Here is a 21135-nt window from a genome sequence, read left to right as displayed (position 1 = left end):
ATTCCTCTTCCATATCTTTCTTTACCTTATGATTTATCTTTTGAAGAACTCATGGTATTTGAACTCATCCAATTTCCCAGTCTGAATGCTACTTATTTCATACTTATGATGAAGTTCAGCGTGTTCCTCTGTACTTTCCACAGGTTGTCAGCTGAATTCAATGACTGGATCAGAATTGGGTATGATTCTTTTTTGCAAGACCTTAATTTGCTTTTAATATAGCATAATCTGCCTTCCTACCCCCCTTTTATCTCCATTCATTAACATACTGAAGTAAGCCAATCTCTGAGGTTTTAGCACCGGCTTCCGTGATCAGGGATCCTGTTTCCTAGTTGAATTCCAATTAAAGGTCCAAGTGGGAAGAAGGAAGCAAAGCCCTCATTCTTCTCTCCAACTCCCATCTCTTACCTTGCTGTAACTTTATGCCCATTAAAGCAATTTTGATAATGATTTTTGTTTGTTTCACTTTTTTCTACCAGAAGACTGTATACTTCTAAATGGATAGAGACCGTATCTTAAATTTGTCAGTATTTGTCCCCAATGCCCAGAAAATCCTAGGCACTCTGTGAATGTCTTGTTTGAGGTCTGAACTAACATGGTTTCTTACATGTAATGAGATCACTGAAGTCTTATGGAGGAGTGTGTCCTGACAGGAGGACAAGAGATTTCCATAAACAGAGGAAAGGGACACATTACAAAAGGGAAGAAGAAAGAATGAGAGAAAAGAAGGCAAGTGCTGGCCTTTGAAGCAGTTTGGCAAAAGAGCAAGTTCCACACACTTTGCTTGCCCCACATCCAAAGAGCCTCTTACTTCCTATATTTCTGTTGAGTGAACACCAACTAGGTCCTAGAGCAAATTTCAGCACTCAGGTATTGCAGCCCCATTCTACCTATGTGTTGACACATCCTTGTGCTTGAAGATGTGAACTAGCCCCTGGCAATAGTGGAGGGATTAGCACTGTCTTTTCATAATAGCACTTTGTAGGCCTATATTAATTTCCTGTATGTCCCATCTATCATTCTTGTAAATTCTTTTCTTCAAGAAGTATCATTCCTAGGTTAACATTTAATAATGTGTACATTTTCAGCCGCCCCCTCCCCATTTCCTCATCCTCCCCTCAAAAAAGTAGGTACATTGTTAAGAAGACATTCAAGCTAAAGAGTTGATATTTTTCTCATTTACTGGCAGATCTCATCCTTTGATTTAGTTTTTAATATTTAAAATGTCACAAAACTCTACATAACAATTATATTTTAAATATTCATTAAGTGAAAATACATAATAAATTAAAGTCACTATGTGCATACATTACTACAGTATTCATGTACATTTGGGAAAAAAACATGTGCAAGGCATATTTTTTATTCATTCTAAATAGTACTTGGGTCTTACATCAATTTCCAGAGCCACTGTAATAATTAGGCTACTTTCTTCCATCTTTAGCAGTCTGTTGCCTACAGGATGAGAATGAGGTTTTTTGCATTGCTTTTTTCAAACTGAAAATTATTGTTTTCATTATTGTGTTAGACCAGGTTGACTAAAGAAACAAATCCAGAGATACTTATATGTGTGTAAGAGAGACCTTTATACAAAGGGTAATTGTATATTAAGAACACAACCCAGTCTAGCCCAGATCAAGTCCATATGTCTGATATTAGCCCATATGTTCAATACTCGTTTTTAAAGTTCTCTTCAGACTCACACAGCACATGTAATGATGCCAAATGCAAGAAGATCACAGGCCAGTGGTTTAAAAATATTGTGGATCCAGTGGCAGTGGAAGCATCTCAGGGCACTGGCTGCCATCAGCATGGCTCGAAGTGGTGTTTCAACAGGAAAGTGAGGCAGAGAGTGTGTGTCCTGCCTCCAGGGAAGAAGAGAGGAAGTTCCCAGAATCCTCATGAGAAGGCCAAGGCCACATGGAGGCATCAGGCTATGACATGATTGACGGGCTATACTTCAGTCCTTTCCTCTTAACATCTTCAAGTTGGCATGAGATGATGCAACTACCAAGATTACAAAAAAAATCTATGTAAACTATGAAAGTTTTTACTACTCAGGAAAGTAGTAAAAACAAAAAAATCTAAACTAAAAAACTCACTGCCTGTGGTAGTTGCATAGTCTGTTATCAATTTGAGACTTAAGAGTGAAGGGGTGGAGTTTAACCTGTCAATCAAGTCACAGCTTGATGATGTCATTGGGAGGTGACAAGGATATACATAGCTGGAGGCAGGACACAGGATCACTCCCTGGGAGACATTCCAGCTGACAAGACAGATGGAGCTAGGCTAGTGCCCTGAGCTGGAGAAGCCATGTAGAAGAAGCCCTGCCAGCATAGAAATGCTTACACAGCCGCTGGATCCACAAGACTTTCCAACCACTGGCCTATGATCTTTCTACATTCGGCATCATTGCATGTGTTGTGTGAGACTGAAGAGGAATTTATAGATTGGTATTAGACATATGGGTTAATATCAGACTTATGGGATTGATCTGGACTGGACTTGCATGTTTTCTCAATATTCAATTACTCTTGTATATAATGCTCTTTCTTATATACATATCAGTCTGTCTGGATTTGTTTCTCTAGTCAGCCCAGGCTAACACACTGCCATTGAGTCAATTCCTACTCATAACAACCCTACAGTCCAAGACTATAAATCTTTATAGGTATAGAAAGCCTCATATTTTTTCTGTGGGGTGGTTGGTGGCTTCAAACTGCTGACTTTGTGGTTAGCAGCTAAAGGCATAACCCTGTGCCACAAGGGAGAAAAAAAATAACTCATAATCTCATTACAGGGACCTTGCCATTTCCTTATCTTCTTTGGTCAACCTTAGTTTTTCTGTCAGGTCACCCTACCCACCTTTTAGAACTATTTTGTTTGCTTAACAATTCGAGGAATTCATGATGTATCATGGGTACAGAGGTAGCCAAGTTGGGGGGATTTGTTTAAGTCATTGTGATAGCTGCAGAAGTGAAAGCAATGATTTGCCATAAAAGAACTATGGTGTCCTATATGGTTGCTATATCACATTCTACTCAGTGGCAGTGAGTTTATTGTTGTTGTTTTAAGTTAATACTTTCCTGAGTAGTAAAAAATAGGACTTATATAGACTTATTTTACAAATTGCTGAATGTGACTAAGGGATCACTAACTACAAAGACACTTCCCCAATATGATTGGGCTCTGGAAAATTATTATCAGTCTGAATAGGAACAATTCATTCATTGTAATTTCTCTGGTACCTTTACACCCTCAAGGGATTATTTCTAACTCAGAATTACAGGAACCATCGTTTGTATACACCAATTAATAGCTATTCATCTTTCGCTGAAGACAAAATGGGTGAATAAGCAAATGTAGTGAAGAAAGCTGATGGTGCCCAGCTATCAAAAGATATAGAGTCTGAGATCTTAAAAGCTTGAGGGTAAACAAGCGGCCATATAGGCCAGAAGCAACAAACCCCACATGGAGGAACACACCAGCCTGTGTGATCACGAGGGGCCAGAGGGACCAGTTATCAGGCATCAAAGAAAAAAAAAACCATATAATTGGGTGCACACCTCCATAATACGATCACTGAGGACAAATGGGTGCATAAGCAAATGTGGCAAAGAAAGCTGATGGTGCCCGGCTATCAAAAGAGATAGCATCTGGGGTCTTAAAGGCTTGAAGGTAAACAAGCGGCCATCTAGCTCAGAAGCAACAAAGCCCACATGGAAGAAGCACACAGGCCTATGGGATCACGAGGTGCCGAAGGGAGCAGGTATAAGGCATCATCAGAACAAAAAAATCTTACCATAGTGAATGAGGGGTGAAGTGCAGAGTGGAGACCCAAAGCCCATTTGTCCACCACTGGAGATCCACTTGCAGAGGGATCTAGGGTAGGAGACGAGCCAGTCAAGGTGCCATGTATCACCGATGAGAAATACAACTCTTCTAGTTCCTAAATGCTTCCCCCCACCACTATCATGATCCGAATTCTACCTTGTGAGTCTGGCTAGACCAGAGGATGTACACTGGTACAGATAGGAACTGGAAACACAGGGAATCCAGGGCAGATGATACTTTAAGGACCAGTGGTGTGAGTGGCGATACTGGGAAGGTAAAGTGAGAGTGGGTTGGAAAGGGGGAACCGATTACAAGGATCTACATGAGACCTCCTCCCTGGGGGGCGCACAACAGAAAAGTGGGTGAAGGCCAGGGAGACGTCGGACAGGGCAAGATATGACAAAATAATAATTTATAAATTATCAAGGGTTCATGAGGAAGGGGGTAGTAGGGAGGGAGAGGAAAAAATGAGGACCTGATGCCAAGAGCTTAAATGGAGAGCAAATATTTTGAGAATGATGAGGGCAATCAATGTACAGATGTGCTTTACACAATTGATGTATATATGGATTGTGATAAGAGTTGTAAGAGCCCCCAATAAAACAATTATAATTTTTTAAGTGGAAAAAAATTAAGTGTTATACAGTTTTAAAAAATAGCTATTCATCTTATATTTTCCTGTTTCCTTGTATTATGCCCTGGCTGCAGTAGTTTACTCCACTGGCTTTTTGATATTGCTGTAATATTTTAGTGTCCCTTTTTGTCTTTGGTGTCAGAGAAACAACCAAAGTCGTAAAGAATCATAAAATTCGTCAACTTATTTTCTGGAACAGGCCAGCTGGTGTAACTTTCCTTTTCTTAGTCCCGACTCTTATTTTATAAGATAGTTAAAAACCCTATATGGAACAGTTCTACTCTGCCATATGGGGGTCAGAATGAGTCAGAATCATTTCTGTGGCAACTAGCAATGACATTTTCTAAAGTTATTGTAAGAACTTTGGGAGGCATCTCTTCTCTGAAGGGTAGTGGAAAATTGCATCAACTTTTATTGTCCTTTAATTTGTTCAAAAACTAAGCTTTGTGTATGGATTATTCAGTTTATGGAAATGAGAAAAACATCTGTGATGCCCCAAATACCATAAACTGTTTACATGTGAGAGATAAGGAAATTTAGAAGAGGTCAAGACCTACAAGTTGAGCCAGAGGTTGTAAACTCAAATGTTTCTAGGTACCAGAGTAATTAATACAAAATAGGAAATCAAGTTGAGAATTATACAATAGGGACAGTAGGGATTATGGTGAACCAGAGAAAGCATGCCCCCTTTAAAGCATTACAATTTAATTTACTCAACTTTTAAGTGTAAAAATTTTCAAACATATGGGGAAATTGAAAATTTAATAGGATAAAACTTAATAGCATATTTTAATAGTATATATCACTTACCTCTTAGATTCAACAACTATAAATATTTTATGTATTTATCTTTGTATGTGGGTATTTTTATCAAAGAATTCAAATTTTAAGACAATAGCTGTGCTGTGTAAAAAATAAACACACACACAAAAAACAGATACACACAGCTGCACAGCTGAAAAAAGCTAAAGCCCAAGGACTGTTTATTTATGATAACTTGGAAAGGGGTAGAATAAGGAATTACTTCATATAGTTATTCTAATAAAAATAATCAAATAGTGGGTGTGGCCATGGAAATAGGGTGTAATGAATCATATTGTGGAAATTGGTCACTTTTGCCATCCCACTGGGTTTAGAATGAGCCATCTCAGAAGCAGGAATGGGGGATCTCATAATGATCAAGAAAGAAGAGACAGACTGGAGTGCATCCTTTGGACCCTGAGCTCCCTGTGCACTGAGCCTCCTTGATACAGGAAAGAGAAAACTGTGACAACAGAGGAATGGTAGTAGCAGAACTAAGACCGGAGCATGAGAAAGAACAACGGGCTTCCCAGCCCATGGAAGGAATAAAGATGAGTGCCTTTGGGCAGAAGGTTTGCTTGTAGTGGGAGCTGCCTCCAGGCACTTAATTAGGGGAGCTACATTTGCTCATCTAGCGGGGCTAGCACAGAGTATCTTCAGACTGAAGCGTATCGTAGAGCAGAATGTCCTTTGGTCATTTATCAGTAATGCTAAAGGTGCTTTGTAGCAGTGCCCAAGCAGGGAGAGGAAAAGGGACCACATACCTGAGAAGGCAAGGACCAGAGAAAGATATGCCCATGGGCATGGCTAAAACGAGGCACTCTTGAGCAGAAGAACTATATCATGAGCATTTCTGATAGTAAATTGTAACCTGTAACTTTCCTAATAAATCCCATAGTTGTGAATATTGTCTTTTGAATTGTCTTGTGAATAATGAATTTTGTGTGACCATTACAGTGAATTTTTGACCCCAGCAGAGAAGTGGAGGGTGTAATGATAGAGATCGTTGGTGTCAAAATTGTAAGTACAATTTGCAGGTCTGACCTCCATGTCATAGAATTTGGGCCAATGTTGAATTTGATTTTCCTTATCTCTTGTGAAATCAAAGGAAGTCAGATATGGTCCCCACACCATTCTCTACAGACATGGACCAAGTGTCTGTATCAGAGAGGAGTTCTGGTAGTCCAATGAATATCAGAGAGAGATGATATGGCATAAAATGTGGACTGGCAGAAACAAGAATGGTTTTCCAACTCTTCCACTACCTAGTTCGTTTTAAGATATGATAGAATTTTTAATTTTTTCCTTTGAGGTATTAGGAAATATTCAAATAAGAAAATAAATATAAATATACAGTGTAGAAAAATAATGAGAATATATGTGCACCTACTGACATCCAGAAATAATATGGTACTAATACCCTTGAAGGCCCTTGTGTGCCTCAGTCCCTCCTACAAGGCTATACTGCCATGTTTGTCTATAATCCTCTTCCTTAAAATCTGTAGTTTACCACATACGTATAATCACGTATCACACATATCTTCCTAAACAAGTTCTTATTTATTATGACATATAATGCAATATGATATGATGAAATATAGTATATTATTCTGTGACAGGATTGTTTTCCACACAACACTGAGGATTTTGAGATTCATTCTTATTGGCTATGTATTTTATGTTCCCTCGTGGTATAGTTGTTACATATTGGGCTGTCACCCATAAGGTCAGCATTTCAAGTCCACCAGTGGCTCCATGGGCTAAAGACAGAAACTCACAGGGCAGTTCTACCCTGTTTTATAGGGTCACTATGAGGCGGCATAGACTCGATAGTAGTGAGAAAGAAAGTTAATTGTATGAATATGGAAGCATCACAAGCTATTAAACTATACTCATTTGGGTTGTTCAAAATTCATGTTTTATATGATAATCTTTATTCCCATAATTACCTTCTGGTACTCACAAAGGTTCTCTAAGATATACTTGTGTAGAAGCCGAGATTTTCAGCACATTTTAATGCAGTTTTTGTGGTAAAATTAGGGCATCCAATGATATTCTGGTTCGCTTATACACGAGTATATACCTAGGAGTCTAAATGCTGGGATATATGATCTGTGAACATTCTGTTGTATTGGGAAATGCTAGATTTTTTTTCTGAAGTCATTTTATCAATATATACTCTCACCAGAGTATGAGAGTTCACATTGCTTTATGTATTTTCTAGCATATGCCTTTAGCTGACCTTTAACGTTTGCCAACCAGTTTAATGTGAGCTAATATCGTGGTTTCAATGTACATTTTCTTGTTTACTAATGAAGTTGTGTGCAAATTAATAAGTTTATGAGCCATATGTCTTCTGGGAAGTAATTAATTATGTATTTTGATCATTTTTCTGATAGTTGATTTCCTCATTATTGAATTCTAGGAGCCTTGGTGGCCAGACAGATGCTGCAAATGTCAATATGCCGTCTCTGTAATCAAGCATATAGTATGTACTCATTATTTCCCTAACGAATGGTCTTTGTGATCGTGTTATATGTCAAATTCATTCCTAGAATTTTGTAACTGTCCTCCATTTTTTGATCTGATGTAATTATCCTCTATTTTATGTGTTGTAAATCCTACTCTGTATATGTCAATGAGATAGGATTAATGTGAGGTATATCTTGAGTCACAATTACAAGTTGCACTGTTACTCAACTCATACCCTCGGGTATCTACTTTGATGTAAGAGGAATTTCCTTGGGTGTTTGACCTACATCCAATATATGAATGTTTTGACAAGGCCTATTCTTACTCTGGATCCTGCATCCAAGTTGTCAGCATCTGACCTCTGGATCTTGGGACTTGAGCTTAACATCCTGTTATCTGACCTGTTGATTCTGGGGTTCCCCAGCTTTTGTAGCCCTGTGAGCCAACAAACTATCATTTGATCTAACAATTGTGTGTTCCTCAGCCTCTGAACCATGTGAGTAAGGAGAAGCCTCCAGCCTGATATGTAATCCACAGATTTAGGACTTACCATATTCCACAATTAGATGAGCCATGTTCTCTCTCTCTCTCTGTATGTATATGTTTACATGCATATATATATATATAGTTTGTGGAAAAGTGGCCTCATGTTTACATATACACAAATACACACACAAGGGTAAATCAAAAAGTACTGTACATAATCATACCACTGACACTGCCATCAAGTCAGTGTTGACTCATAGCAATACCATAGGTCAGAGTACAACTTCCCTGTTAGAATTACTGAGATTGTAAATCACTATGGGAGCAGACAGCCTCATTTTTCTGCTATGGAGCAGCTGTTGGAAATGAACCACTAACTTCGTAATTAATAGCCCAGTATTATACTCACTGTGCAAACAGGGCTCTTTAAAAATCATAGAAATCTTAATTAAACAAAAATATTAAAATAACATGAGTGCTATAGCAAAGGGTGTTAAAGAAAGCAGATGGTGCCTGGCTATCAGAAAGAGCAGTGGCTGGGATCCTAAAGTTTTGTCTACAAACAAGCAGTTGTCATAGTGAGGCATCCACTAAGTCCACATAGAAAAAAAATCCTGTGTGATTCAAGGATTGTAAATATTAAAATTCAAATCTGAAGGACGAAATAGTATCAGAGTTTAAATTATGACCACCCAGTTTTCAGAAGGCTATGGGTGACAATGGAAGATCCACATCCATTTGCAGGGTCCCCACATGGATTAAGCTTCCAGTAAATCTCCTCTATCCATAGTCTAAGGATGTGAATAACCTTTCCATCAGACAGAGACCATTGAAAAGTAGATTAAAATAGATGTAATTAGGTTTAAAATATAATACTTTATGACTTAATCTCCCTTTTGGCTCATTAAAAAAAACTGCTTTCTTTTCAGTTGAGGCTTTGCTCTGGTTTGTCTGATCATTGCTGTTGGTTTTGTTTGTTTGCTTCCTGTTTGAGTTTTTGTATGATTTTCTGTATATGAAACTGAGGATAGGTAAATCTATAAAGACAATAATTGGAATAATAATTACCTAGAGGCATGGGAGGGGAGGGTGGACATCTCTGTAATCCTTCCCTAAATAATTCTGTTCTCTTTCATTTATACCACAGCAAACTGGTAGTTTGATATTTTTAAGGGACTCAAATTGTGTTCCTTTTCAATGGCTATTGAGTTTAGAGATCAAAAAGAAGTCTCAAGGGGCAAGATTATGGCTATAGGGTCATTGGGTAAGTTTTCCCAATGAAATTCTCCTACAATAGTCCTTATTCTCCTAGACCAGAATAAGGAGGTACATTGTTGTTATGGTAAAAAAACAAAACAAACCCAAAACATTAATTGGTGCAACACCCCTGGCGTTTTCTCACCAATGTAGGTATCACATTAATTTGATTTAAACTTCTTTTTAAAAAATCATTTTATTAGCGGCTCATACAACTCTTTTCACAATCCGTACATACATCATGTATGTCCAGCACATTCATACATATGATGCCATCATCATTCTCAAAACACCTGCTTTCTACTTGAGCCCTTGGTATCAGCTCCTCATTTTTCACCTCCCCCCGAACCCTTGATAATTTATAAATAATTATTATTTTATCATATCTTACACCAACCGACATCTCCCTCACCCAGTTCTCTGCTGTCCATTCTCCAGGGAGGAGGTTGCATGTAGACCTTGTCATCTGTTCCCCCTTTCTCCCTCATCCTCCCTCCACCTTCCCGATACCGCCACTATCACCACTGTTCCCGAGGGGCTCATCTGTCCTGGATTCCTCATTATTTCCAGTTCCTATCCGTGCCAGTGTACATCTTCCGGTCCAGCCAATTATGTAAGGTAGAATTGGGATCATGATAGTGGGGGGGGGGGGAAGCATTCAAGAACTAGAACAAAATTGTATGTTTCATCGTTGCTACACTGCACTCTGACTGGTTCATCACCTCCCCACAGTCCTTCTGCAAGGGGATGTCCAATTTCCCCCAGATGGGCCCTGGGTCCCCACTCTGCGCTCCCCCTCATTCACAATGCTATGATTTTTTTAACTCTTTGATGCCTGATACCTGATCCCTTCGATGCCTTGTCATCTCACAGGCTGGTGTGCTTTTTCCATATGGGCTTTGTTATTTTTCAGTTAGATGGCCCCTTGTTTATCTTCCAGCCTATGGGACCCCAGATTCTATATATTTTGACAACTGGACACCATCAGCTTTCTTCACCGCACTTGTTCATGCACCCGCTTTGTCTTCAGCGTTCGCGTCGGGGTAGGCTGGTGTGCTTCTTCCTTGTGCGCTTTGTTGTTTCTTAGCTAGATGGCCGCCCAATTGTCTTCAAGCCTTTAAGACCCCAGATGCTATATCATTTGATAGCCGGGCACCATCAGCTTTCTTCAAAACTTTTGCTTATGCACCCACTTTTTCCTCAGTGATCGAGTCAGGACAGACCTTAAACTTCTTTTTAATAAGAAAAGCATCTTCAATGTTTTTGAAAAAATACATGGTGATGATCCCTTAGGAGTCCTAAACAATAATGATAACTATGTGAGACTGGGTCCTCTATAGAAGCAGAATCAGTGATGTGTATGTGTGTGTATATATATATATATAGATAGATAGATAGATAGATAGATAGATAGATAGATAGATAGATAGATAGAGAGAGAGATTTAAATGAAGAAAATGACTCACACAGTTATATAAACAGGCAAGTCCATCTAAGTTCTGCTGGTCAAATGTTAAATTAGAGGCTTCTCCTGACTCTAGTAGGTTTGTGGGCTGATGCACCCAAGATCCTCAGGAACACCACAAGCTGATATCAGGATGCAATGTCAACAGGTCAGGCCTGTGACTGGAGGGCAAATGAATTCAAAGTCAGCAGGTGAGATGATAGCCTTTTGGTAGCTTCTGGTGTGGGCAGGCAAAATGACAAGACTGTCTGCTTAAGTTAAAGAACCAGAGGTTGACAAGGAAAGAGGGAACAGACTTCAACCTAGTGCTCCAAGATGTAAACGCAACATACCAGCACGAAGCAGGGAACCAGTAGAGCAGTCTGTCCCAACTACGTGGACAGCCACCTCTACCCCCAGAAGTATTTACTTCAGAGCACAGCACTGAAGCTACAGAGGGACATGTCTGATCAGAGCACACAGGAGCAAATGAAGGGGGAGAAAGAGTAAGTGGACCACATCCTGGCCTGCCAAGCCTTGAAAATGATATTCCCACTCAGAGCAACCAGTGCACAGAGAGGACCACAGGGCCGACCCCACTATGAGACATGACATCCCTCACTGACCCATAGCATGGGACAACACTGGAGACACAGAGTGGGAATTGCTCCTGATCTGACTCCCACTCCAAGGCAAAACTGTTGGAGCCAGCCGACGAGTCAAACAGTCCTGAAAGGGGGAGTGAGGATTGAGGAAAAAAAGAGAGACAGAAAGTATTGGGAGGGCAGCAGTCTGATGGACTGAAGCACCCGAGTTTATTCTACACACTCCTTACATTCATGCAGAAACAACCCGGGGTTAATTATCTCATTGTTAAACAAGCACATTTGATACACATAGCAACTCTATCTTCTGCCAAGCCAGACATTCTTGAGAAAATTAAACCACCTGTTTTTTCCAGACTTTCCATACTTTCTTGTCCTTGACAGTCTGTTCAAAACGTAAAGTCACAGAAGAAATCAGCAAACACATAGGTCATGAGACTTCTCAGCCGTTTCAAGGCTGAGTCTTAATGGCCTTCAACACAAAACACTAAGGCATGCAACAGAACAGCAAGGGGAGAATAAAATGGAAGCCAGAAGGTACTCAACAGATGATCACATCAAATTAATAAATTGTTCTCCTACTTCGAAAGGTTTAAACATTTTTCTTAATGTGGCAAAAGACAGAGATGCAAAAAAATAGAGAATTTTGTTACTCATAGGAAGTTTTAAAACCTCCATAAAAGTGAATCTTATTGCTTCTCGGTCTGCAAATGGGTTTGGAACAAGATAGTCTTTTAGTTCTTCTTTAGGCTCTTTTTCGAATGTTTTTAGTCTCAAGGCTAATTCCATCCTAACCTCCTCCCCAGAGCTCTCTCACGTATGTATTAGTTAAACATTCAAACTCCTTGAAATACTAATAGAAGGATGAAGAGAAATATATCTTGTAGACCATTCATTCATGTAACAGACATTTATTTTGTGTCAACTGTGTTTCAGCACATTTTCTAAGTATTATGACAACAGCAGTGAATTAGAAAAAGGTTCTCCTGACATAATGCCATCTAGGGAGGGAAGGCAGCAATATGAAAATAAATATAAACGATCATTTGAAGTGGTGATACATTCTGTGAAGTGAAATAAATCATAGTCAGGGGCATTTGTTCTTGAATACAGCAAAGCTAAAGTGAAAGGAAGAATTGGTCAAGTAAAGAGCTGGACAGAAGATTTAAAAGGGTAGCTAGATAACACAAAGTAAAGTATTATAATAAAATGGGCAGAGATCTGGAATTACAACACCAAAAGGGATGAATATACCTGGCATTTCTTAAGCCAAATAACTGAAGAAAAATTCACACCTCAAATTGAAATATTGAAGGATTCTATGTAAAACCTTCAGAGAAGATGGAAGAAAGACACAGTCACTGTACTGAAGAAAATTGGTTGACATTCAATTATATCAGGAGGCAGTATATGATCAACAATCATATGCAATGAAGGAAGAAGTCCAAGATGCACTGAAATCATTGACAAAAAACAAGACTCAAGCAATTGGCAGAATGTCTATTGACATATTTCCAGCAATGGCTGCAATGCCAAGCTATCCATACCAAGAAATTTGAAAGAGAGGTAGCAAATCAACTGACTCAAAGAGATCCATATTTGTATCAAGTCCAAAGAAAGGTGACCCAACAGAATGTACAAATGATAGAACCATATCATTGTTATCATATGCAACTAAATTTTTACTAAAGATCATTCAAAAACTATTACAGCAACACATCAAGAGAAATTTAAGCCAGTTTCAGAAGAAGATGTACAATGTGGTTTACCATTGCTGATGTCAGATGGATCTTGGCTGAAAGCAGAGAAAGATGTTTGTCTATATTTTAATGACTATGCAAAGGCATTTGAGTCTCTGGATCATAGTAAATCATGGATGACGATTTGAAGAGTTGAAATTCTAAAACACTTAATTGTGCTCCTGACCAACCTGTACATAGACCAAAAAGTCAAGGGATATTCTGTAGTGAAAGTAGAACATAGGATTGCATTCTTTCAACATACTAACTCAGTTTGTAAACTGAGCAAACTATCTGAGAAGCAAGACTACCTGAAGAAGAATATGGCACAGGATTGAAGGAAGACCCATAACGACCCGAGAAATACAGAAGATGCAACCTTGCTAACTGAAAGTGAAGAAGACTTGAAGATCAAAGATTACAGCCTTCAAAATGAATTCTACTTCACCAGAAAGAAAACAAAAATCCTTACAACTACACAAATAAGCAACATCATAATAGAGAAAAGATTGAAATTTTGAAAGATTTCATTTTATTTGGATACACAATCAACACCCATGGGAGCATCAGCCAGAAAATCAAAGATGTGCTACATTAGAGGAATTGGATGTATAATAGCTATTTGAAGTGTTGAAAAGCAAAGATGTCACTTTGAAGACTAAGGTGTACCTGACACAAGCTATGGTATTTTCAATGACCTCATGTGTGCAAAAGCTGGACAACCAAAGAAGAATCGATACATTTGAATTATGGTGTTGGTAAAGAATATTGAATATACCATGAAATAATATATCTGTCTTGGAAGAAGCACAACCAGAATACTCTAGAGAAGCAAGGATGGAAAGACCATGTCTCACATATTTTGGACCTATCAGGCAGAACCAGTCCTGGAGGACACTCTGCTTCATAAAGTACAGGGTCAGGAAAAAGAGGAAAGGACTTCAATGAGATGGAGTGACATGATGGCTGCAGTAATAGACTCGACATGGCAGTGTTTGGGAGGATGGCACAGGACAAAGCAATGTTTCATTCTATTGCATATGCCATGCCGTCACAATGAGTCAGAGCCAGCTCAATGGCACCGATCGACAACAGCAAGAGGGATATGAAATGGATTGCAATTTTAGTTGATCAGAGAAGACCTCTGAATATTCATTAGAAGGAAATGAAGGAACGATTCATGTGGTTGTGGGCAGAGCCACTGTAGACAGAAGGAACAGCAGATCCAATGAACAACAAGAAGTCAGTGTGTATGAAATAGATATATCCAAATTTAGAGAAAATAGAATGAACTGGAGAGGTCACGGTGAGGTTAGTCATGTAACTTCGTGGTATTTTTTTATGGAATATTTTTAAAAATATTTTTATTGGGGCTCATAAGGCTCTTATCACAATCTGTACATACATCAATTGAGCAAAGCACCCTTATACATTCGTTGCACTCGTCACTCTCATAATTCACCTTCCAATTGGGTTCCTGGAATCAGCTCGGTTTCCCTTTTTTTCCACCATCCCCCTCCGTCCCCGATCCCACCCCTGGTCCCTTGATAGTTTATAAATAATTATTATATCTTATCTTACACTCCCCGGCATCTCCCCTCACCCGCCTCCCCCTTGCCAATCTCCCAGAGAGGAGGTTACACATAGATCTCCGAGATCGGTTCTCCCTTTCTACATGCCCTTCCCTCCTGGTGTCGCCACTCCCACTACTGGTGTTGAGGGGTTCGTCTGTCCTAGATTCCCTGTGCCTCCAGATCCCCACTGCACCACTGTACATCCTCTGGTACAACCAGGTCCGCAAGGCAAGGTAGGATTGGGGTCATGATGATTGGGAGGGGAGGAAGCGTTCAGGAACTAGAGGAAAGTTTTGAGTTTCATTGTTGCTACACTGAACCCTGAGTGGCCCATCTCCTCCTCACTACCCCTCTGGAAGGGGTGTCCAGCTGTCCACAGGTGGGCATTGGGTCCCCATCATGGACTCCCCCTCTTTCACGGTGATGTGATTCTCACCACCACCCCACCTTTGATGTTGGAGACCTGGTCTCCTCTGTCCTTCATGGTCACCTATGTTGGTGTGCTGCTTCCGTGTGGGCTCGGTTGCTTTAGACCTAGAACTAGGTTTGTATTTTGGTTTCTTTTTAGTTTGGTAAAAATTGTTACAACTTCTAGCTGAAAAAATAAGCAGTTCAAATACCCAGAGGGACATCAGAAGACACACATGGTGATCTGTTTCTGAAAACCCAACAGAACTGCTACAACCACAAGAGTTGAGCAAGACAAACATGCTGCTGTGGACCTGAGATTTGTGCCTGGTTCCTAGACCCACTTCCTAGACATAAGGTGAGGAATCCTTTTGGAGCAGATTGATTAGCGTGAGTAGGAGGCATCCTCCCAGGCACCTGGACCTTGCCATCCTGAGTGTGCTGCAGAATGAAGCCTCAGCCATTGCCACTCTGGAGTGGCAGTCCATATACTTAACCTATAAATATATGTACACAGACCTATATCCCTATTGTTATATATTAATATATTTACATATTAATATATTTACATACCTCTCTAAATGTCTTTTGCCTCCTAATTCTTTTCTTCTATTTCCTTTTATCCACTATCATGTTTGGCTCTCTGTACTTCCTCTTGGCTATTTCACTTTATTGAACCCCATCAAGGATTCTGCCCTCCTCCCCATGGATTTTAGATATCTTGGTGTTCACTGGTCCCTGAGTTTGTTGGCTCCCTCCTCCATTCCCCCCATCTCCTTCTCTCTCCCCTGTGTCTCCTGGAACCATCTGTCCCATTGTTTTCTCCCCTGGGTTGTTTATCCTGCCTATCTTATATAGAAAAACATGAAGAAAAAAGAACAAAACAAAACAAAATAGCCTATGAATACTTCCAGATCTGTCTCCTGACCCTTATTGGATGTTTTCTGATTTGGGGTAATGCAGTGCCAAGCCCTGCCCCACTGAGACCAAAGACTATTTTCAGAATTCCTTGGGGAATTCCTTGCGCTCCCTTTGTGTTACGTCCTGGTGTTGGGGGAGGGGTGTGTGTCAAACCAGGCACAATTCCCACACTGTGTCTCCCGTGCTGTCCCCTGTAGCACTGTGGGTCAGTAAGGGGACATTGTGTCTCATGGTGAGGCTGACCCTACAGTCCTCTCTGTGCATTGGCTGCTTCGAGTGGGCATGTCATATTCAAAGCTTGGTGGGCCAGGATGCTGTCCACTCCCCACTTCTCTCTCTTTCCTTCTCAGTTTGCTCTTGTGTGGTCTGGGCAGACCTGTCACTCTTCCCGGGCTGTATCTTCAGCATTATCCTATGAAGTGCATTCTTCTGGGTGGGGGGTGGGGGTTTCAACCTAGCTGGGATAGGGGCCGGCCCCACAGACCTCTGTTAGTTCACTGCTTCATGCCAGTATGCCCTCAAGTTTGGAGTACGAGGTTGAGGTCTGGTCAGTCTCTTCTTTCCTGTAGAGACATAAACAGTACCCTCCCCATAGTGGTTTAGTGCCTGTTCCCCCAGCTGTAAGTACTTACAGGAGCAGAAAGCCTTATGTTTATCCCCCAGAGTCACTGATTGAATTGAACTGCTGACCTTGAGGTTAGCAGCCCAAGGAGTAACCCACTAAGACACCAGAACTCTTTAATGTGAAGATAGCCCTCCTTAAGTCATTTAAGGTAAATGGAAATCACCATCCCAGGTGGTGCCCTAAGGAACTGCCATGTTGAGGTAAACAGGAAAGAGGTCTTGGAACAGGTGAGAGGTCTGATTAAGTTATTCAGAAGGTCTACAAGTTCTAGCCTCTTATTAATGGGTCATAAAAACACTCAAGGGGAAGAACTACACCTCGCAGATGTTGTGTGCCTAAACTCAAGGTCAACAAGGTATTATGTTTAGAAGGAGATAGTGCTAAAATTGCTTTATTTTTGTGAACCCTACCTTTAAGCCATTTTGGTGTACTTTGGAATGTTGTAGTTTCAACATAGTTATTGTCCTATTTGTGAAACAACTCGAATTTATCTTGTTTGCCTCTTGTATTGCGTATACCCTTGGCAACTGTTTTGATGATGACATTAAGTTCAAATTTTCTTTAAAAACATCTTCACTATTTGTATAAAAAATGATATTTTAACAGCTTAGCCTCTAGAGTTGCTAAAAATTGTCACCTTGAGAATATAAATAGAATTGTAAGTTTAAGTGGTTGGTTATTTCAAGGGACTGAGGGGAAATAGCTGCAATAAAGCTTTGTACAGGTTGCTGTTGGTGTTAGGTGCCATTGAGTTAGCTTCAATTCATAGCAACCCTATGTTCAACAGAATGAAACACTGCCTTGTCCTGTGCCATCCTCACAACTAATCTTATGTTTGAGCCCATTGTTGAAACAATCCATCTTGTCTAGGGTCTACCTCTTTTTGATGCCCCACCAACACCACTATACCAAGCCTGGTGTCTTCTTCTGGGACTGGCCTCTCCTGATAACATGTCCAAAGTACTTAAGATGAAGACTCATCATCCTTGACCCTAGGAAGCATTCTAGCTGTACTTCTAGGCCTGATCTGTTCGATCTTTTGGCAGTCCGTGGTACTTTCAATATTCTTCACCAACATCATAGTTCAGATGCATCGATTTTCTTTTGGTATTCCTTATTCAATATTCAACTTTCAAATACATATGAATAATTAAAAAATATCATGGCTTTGAGGCACACTTTAGTCCTCAAAGCAACATTTTTGCTTTGAAACATTTTAAAAGGGGGGCCTGGAATTATCTACTGTTTTTTTTCTTGTTTGTTTTATTTTGTTTTGTTTGTTTTTCTTTCACCCTATGTCTATCTATTTAGGCAGGATGTTTTCTGAAGAGAAAACAACAGGACTGGTGGTTCCCTGGGGACATGGGAGATGAGGGGGGCAGAGACAAGGAGTGGGGAGCCAACAAATTCAGAGCTAAGGGAACAACAAAGGATCTAAAATTGATGGCAAAGAGGACGGGTAGTGCCGAGTGGGGTTTGATCAAGGGCAATGTAGCCAAGAGGAAATACTGAGAGCTGAATGGAGGGTGATCATGATAGTGGGATAGGAGGAAGGTAAAAGGAAATGGACGAAAAAATAGAAGGAAAATGCTATTTATAGATTTATAGCTATAGGTATGTATATATATATAAATATAATGAAAGAGGTAGAAGCCAATACACATCTATTTATATGTTAAGTATTAAGATAGCAGATGGCCTTTGGCCTCTATTCAAGGCCTCCATTAACACAAGAACACTTTGTTCTGATAATCTGGAGCTCTTTGATACTCACCTCCCAACATGATTGCTGGAGACAAAATGGCTGCATAAGCAAATGTGGTGAAGACAGTGGATGTTGCCTGGCTATCAAAATATATAGCATCTGGGATCTTAAAGGCTTCAAATCAAACAAGCAGCCATCTAGCAGGGAAGGAAATAAGCCCACATGGAAGAAGTACACCAGCCTGTGTGAACATTAGGTGTGCATGGGAGCAGGTATCAGGAATTTAAAAACCCAAAAACAAACAACTATATAGATGCAATCGAGGGGGTAGGAGTGAAGACACAAAGCCCATCTGTAGACAATTGGATATCCCCCCACAGAAGGGTTATAAGGAAGGGATGGTTCAACCAAGCTATAGTATAGCACCAATGAAACACACATCATTCCTCCACTTCCTGAATACTTTCTCCCCCGCTACCTAGTACTACCTTACAAGAAAAACACATTGGTACAGATAAGAGCTCTCAATGCATGCAATTCAGGAAAGATAAAACCCTCATGAACAGTAGTGGGAGTAGCGATATCATGAAGGTAGGGGATTGGTCAGGGAGGGGGAAGGGGGAGAAAAGGGGAACCCATCACAAGATTGGGTATATAGCCACCACCCCCCAAAGGGTACGAATAACGGAAATGTGGGTGAAGGGAGACAATGGACAGTGTAAGATATGAAATAATAGTAATATATTATCAAGGATAACAATAACTATATTATATCAAGGATTCATGAGGGTGAGAGTTGGGGAGAGAGGGGAAAAAAAGAGGAGCTTATACCAAGGGCTCAAGTAGAAAATATTTCAGAAATGATGATGGCAATATATGTACAAATATGCTTGATACAATTGATGTATGGTCCCCAATAAAATGAGTGATTTTTTAAATTTAAAGTGATCTTGAGCAGCAGACTTACTTAATGCAATGTTGATTGCTACTTTATGATCATTTATTGTAGATCCAAGTAATGATATTCTTAACAATTTTAATCTTTTCTCCATTTATCATAATGTTACCTATTGGTATAGTTGTGAGGATTTTTTACTTCTTTACATTGAGTTGTAATCCACACTGAAGGCTACAATCCTTGATATTCATCAGCAAGTGCTTCAAGTCCTCCTCACTCTCAGCAAGGAAGATCATGTTATTTGCATATCACAGGTTGTTAATAAACCTCCAATACTGATTCTGAATTCTTCTACATATAATTCAGTTTTTCTTATAATTTTCTTACCATACAGACTGCATACATATAACAAGAGGATACAACCCTGAGGCACACCTTTCCTGATTTTAAATCATGCCATAGTTCCTCATTCTGGTCACACAGCTACCTCTTTATGCACTTTGTATGCATGAGCACAATACATTGTTCTGGAATTCCCTTTCTTTTCAATGCTATCCATAGTGTGTTGTGATTCACACAATCACATTCTTTTGCATAGTCAATGAAACACTAATAAACATCTTTAAGATATTCTCTGCCTTTAGCCAAGATCCATCTGATATCAGAAATTATACCCCTTCTTCCACATCCTCTTCTAAATCCAGCCTCAACCTCTGGTAGCTCCTTGCCAGTGTACTGTTGTAATAGTTGTTTGATGATCTTCAGCAAGATTTTACTTGCATGTAATATTAATGATATGGTCCTCTACTTTGAGCATTTTCTGGGGCACCCTTCTATGGATCCCTTAGATATAAATATGGATCCCTTTACATCAGTTGGCCAAGTAGCTCTCTTCCAAATTTCTTGGCATAAACAAGTGAATGCTTCCAGTGCTTTATCAGTTTGTTGAAACATTTCAATTGTTATTTCATCCATTCCTGGAAACCTGTTTTTGGCTAATGCTTTTACTGCAGCTTCAGTATCATTGGTTTTGCTTATATGCTGTGCCTTGAAATGGTTAAATATCTCCTAGTTCTTTTTCATACCTCAAATCTCAAAACCAAACTCATTGGCATTGAGTAAATGACAACTCATATCAACTCTATAAGACAGGGTAAAAAAAAAAAGACAGGGTAAAACTGTCCTCTGTGAGTTTCTGAGCCTATAACTCTTTATGGGAGTAGAAAGCCCCATCTTTCTCCTGTGGTTGGTGGTTTCAAACTGCTGACCTTGCACTTAACAGACAAATGCATAATTATTATGCCACCAGGGCTTCTTTCTTTTGATTCAGTCACTCTGTATTTTTTTCTATTTTCTTTTGATACTTCTTGTATCATTAAATATTTTGCCCATAGACTCTTTTAGTATTGCAACTTGAAGCTTGAATTTTTCTTGCATTCTTTCAGTTTAAATATGCTAAGCATGTTCTTTGGGTTTTGATTTTCTAACTCAGTTTGTCATACTGTGGAGGCTTGTGTGTTGCTGTGATACTTTAAACTATGTCACTGCTATTTTAAAGACTGGTAGAGTCACATTCTACTTTTCCTAAGTTGAAAATTTTTTAAATAATCAAATCTCAAGTTACAATATTAAAGGATTACATGGATAGAATATTTAATGGTGTAGGAAGCATCAAAAGAGGATGAACGGAATACAGTCGCTAACTGGTACAAAAGAATTTATCACCATTCAA

The sequence above is a fragment of the Tenrec ecaudatus genome, chromosome X (genome assembly GCF_050624435.1).
Source record: "Tenrec ecaudatus isolate mTenEca1 chromosome X, mTenEca1.hap1, whole genome shotgun sequence".
NCBI classification, from domain to species: domain Eukaryota; kingdom Metazoa; phylum Chordata; class Mammalia; order Afrosoricida; family Tenrecidae; genus Tenrec; species Tenrec ecaudatus.
Note: the sequence above shows the minus strand (reverse complement) of the source record.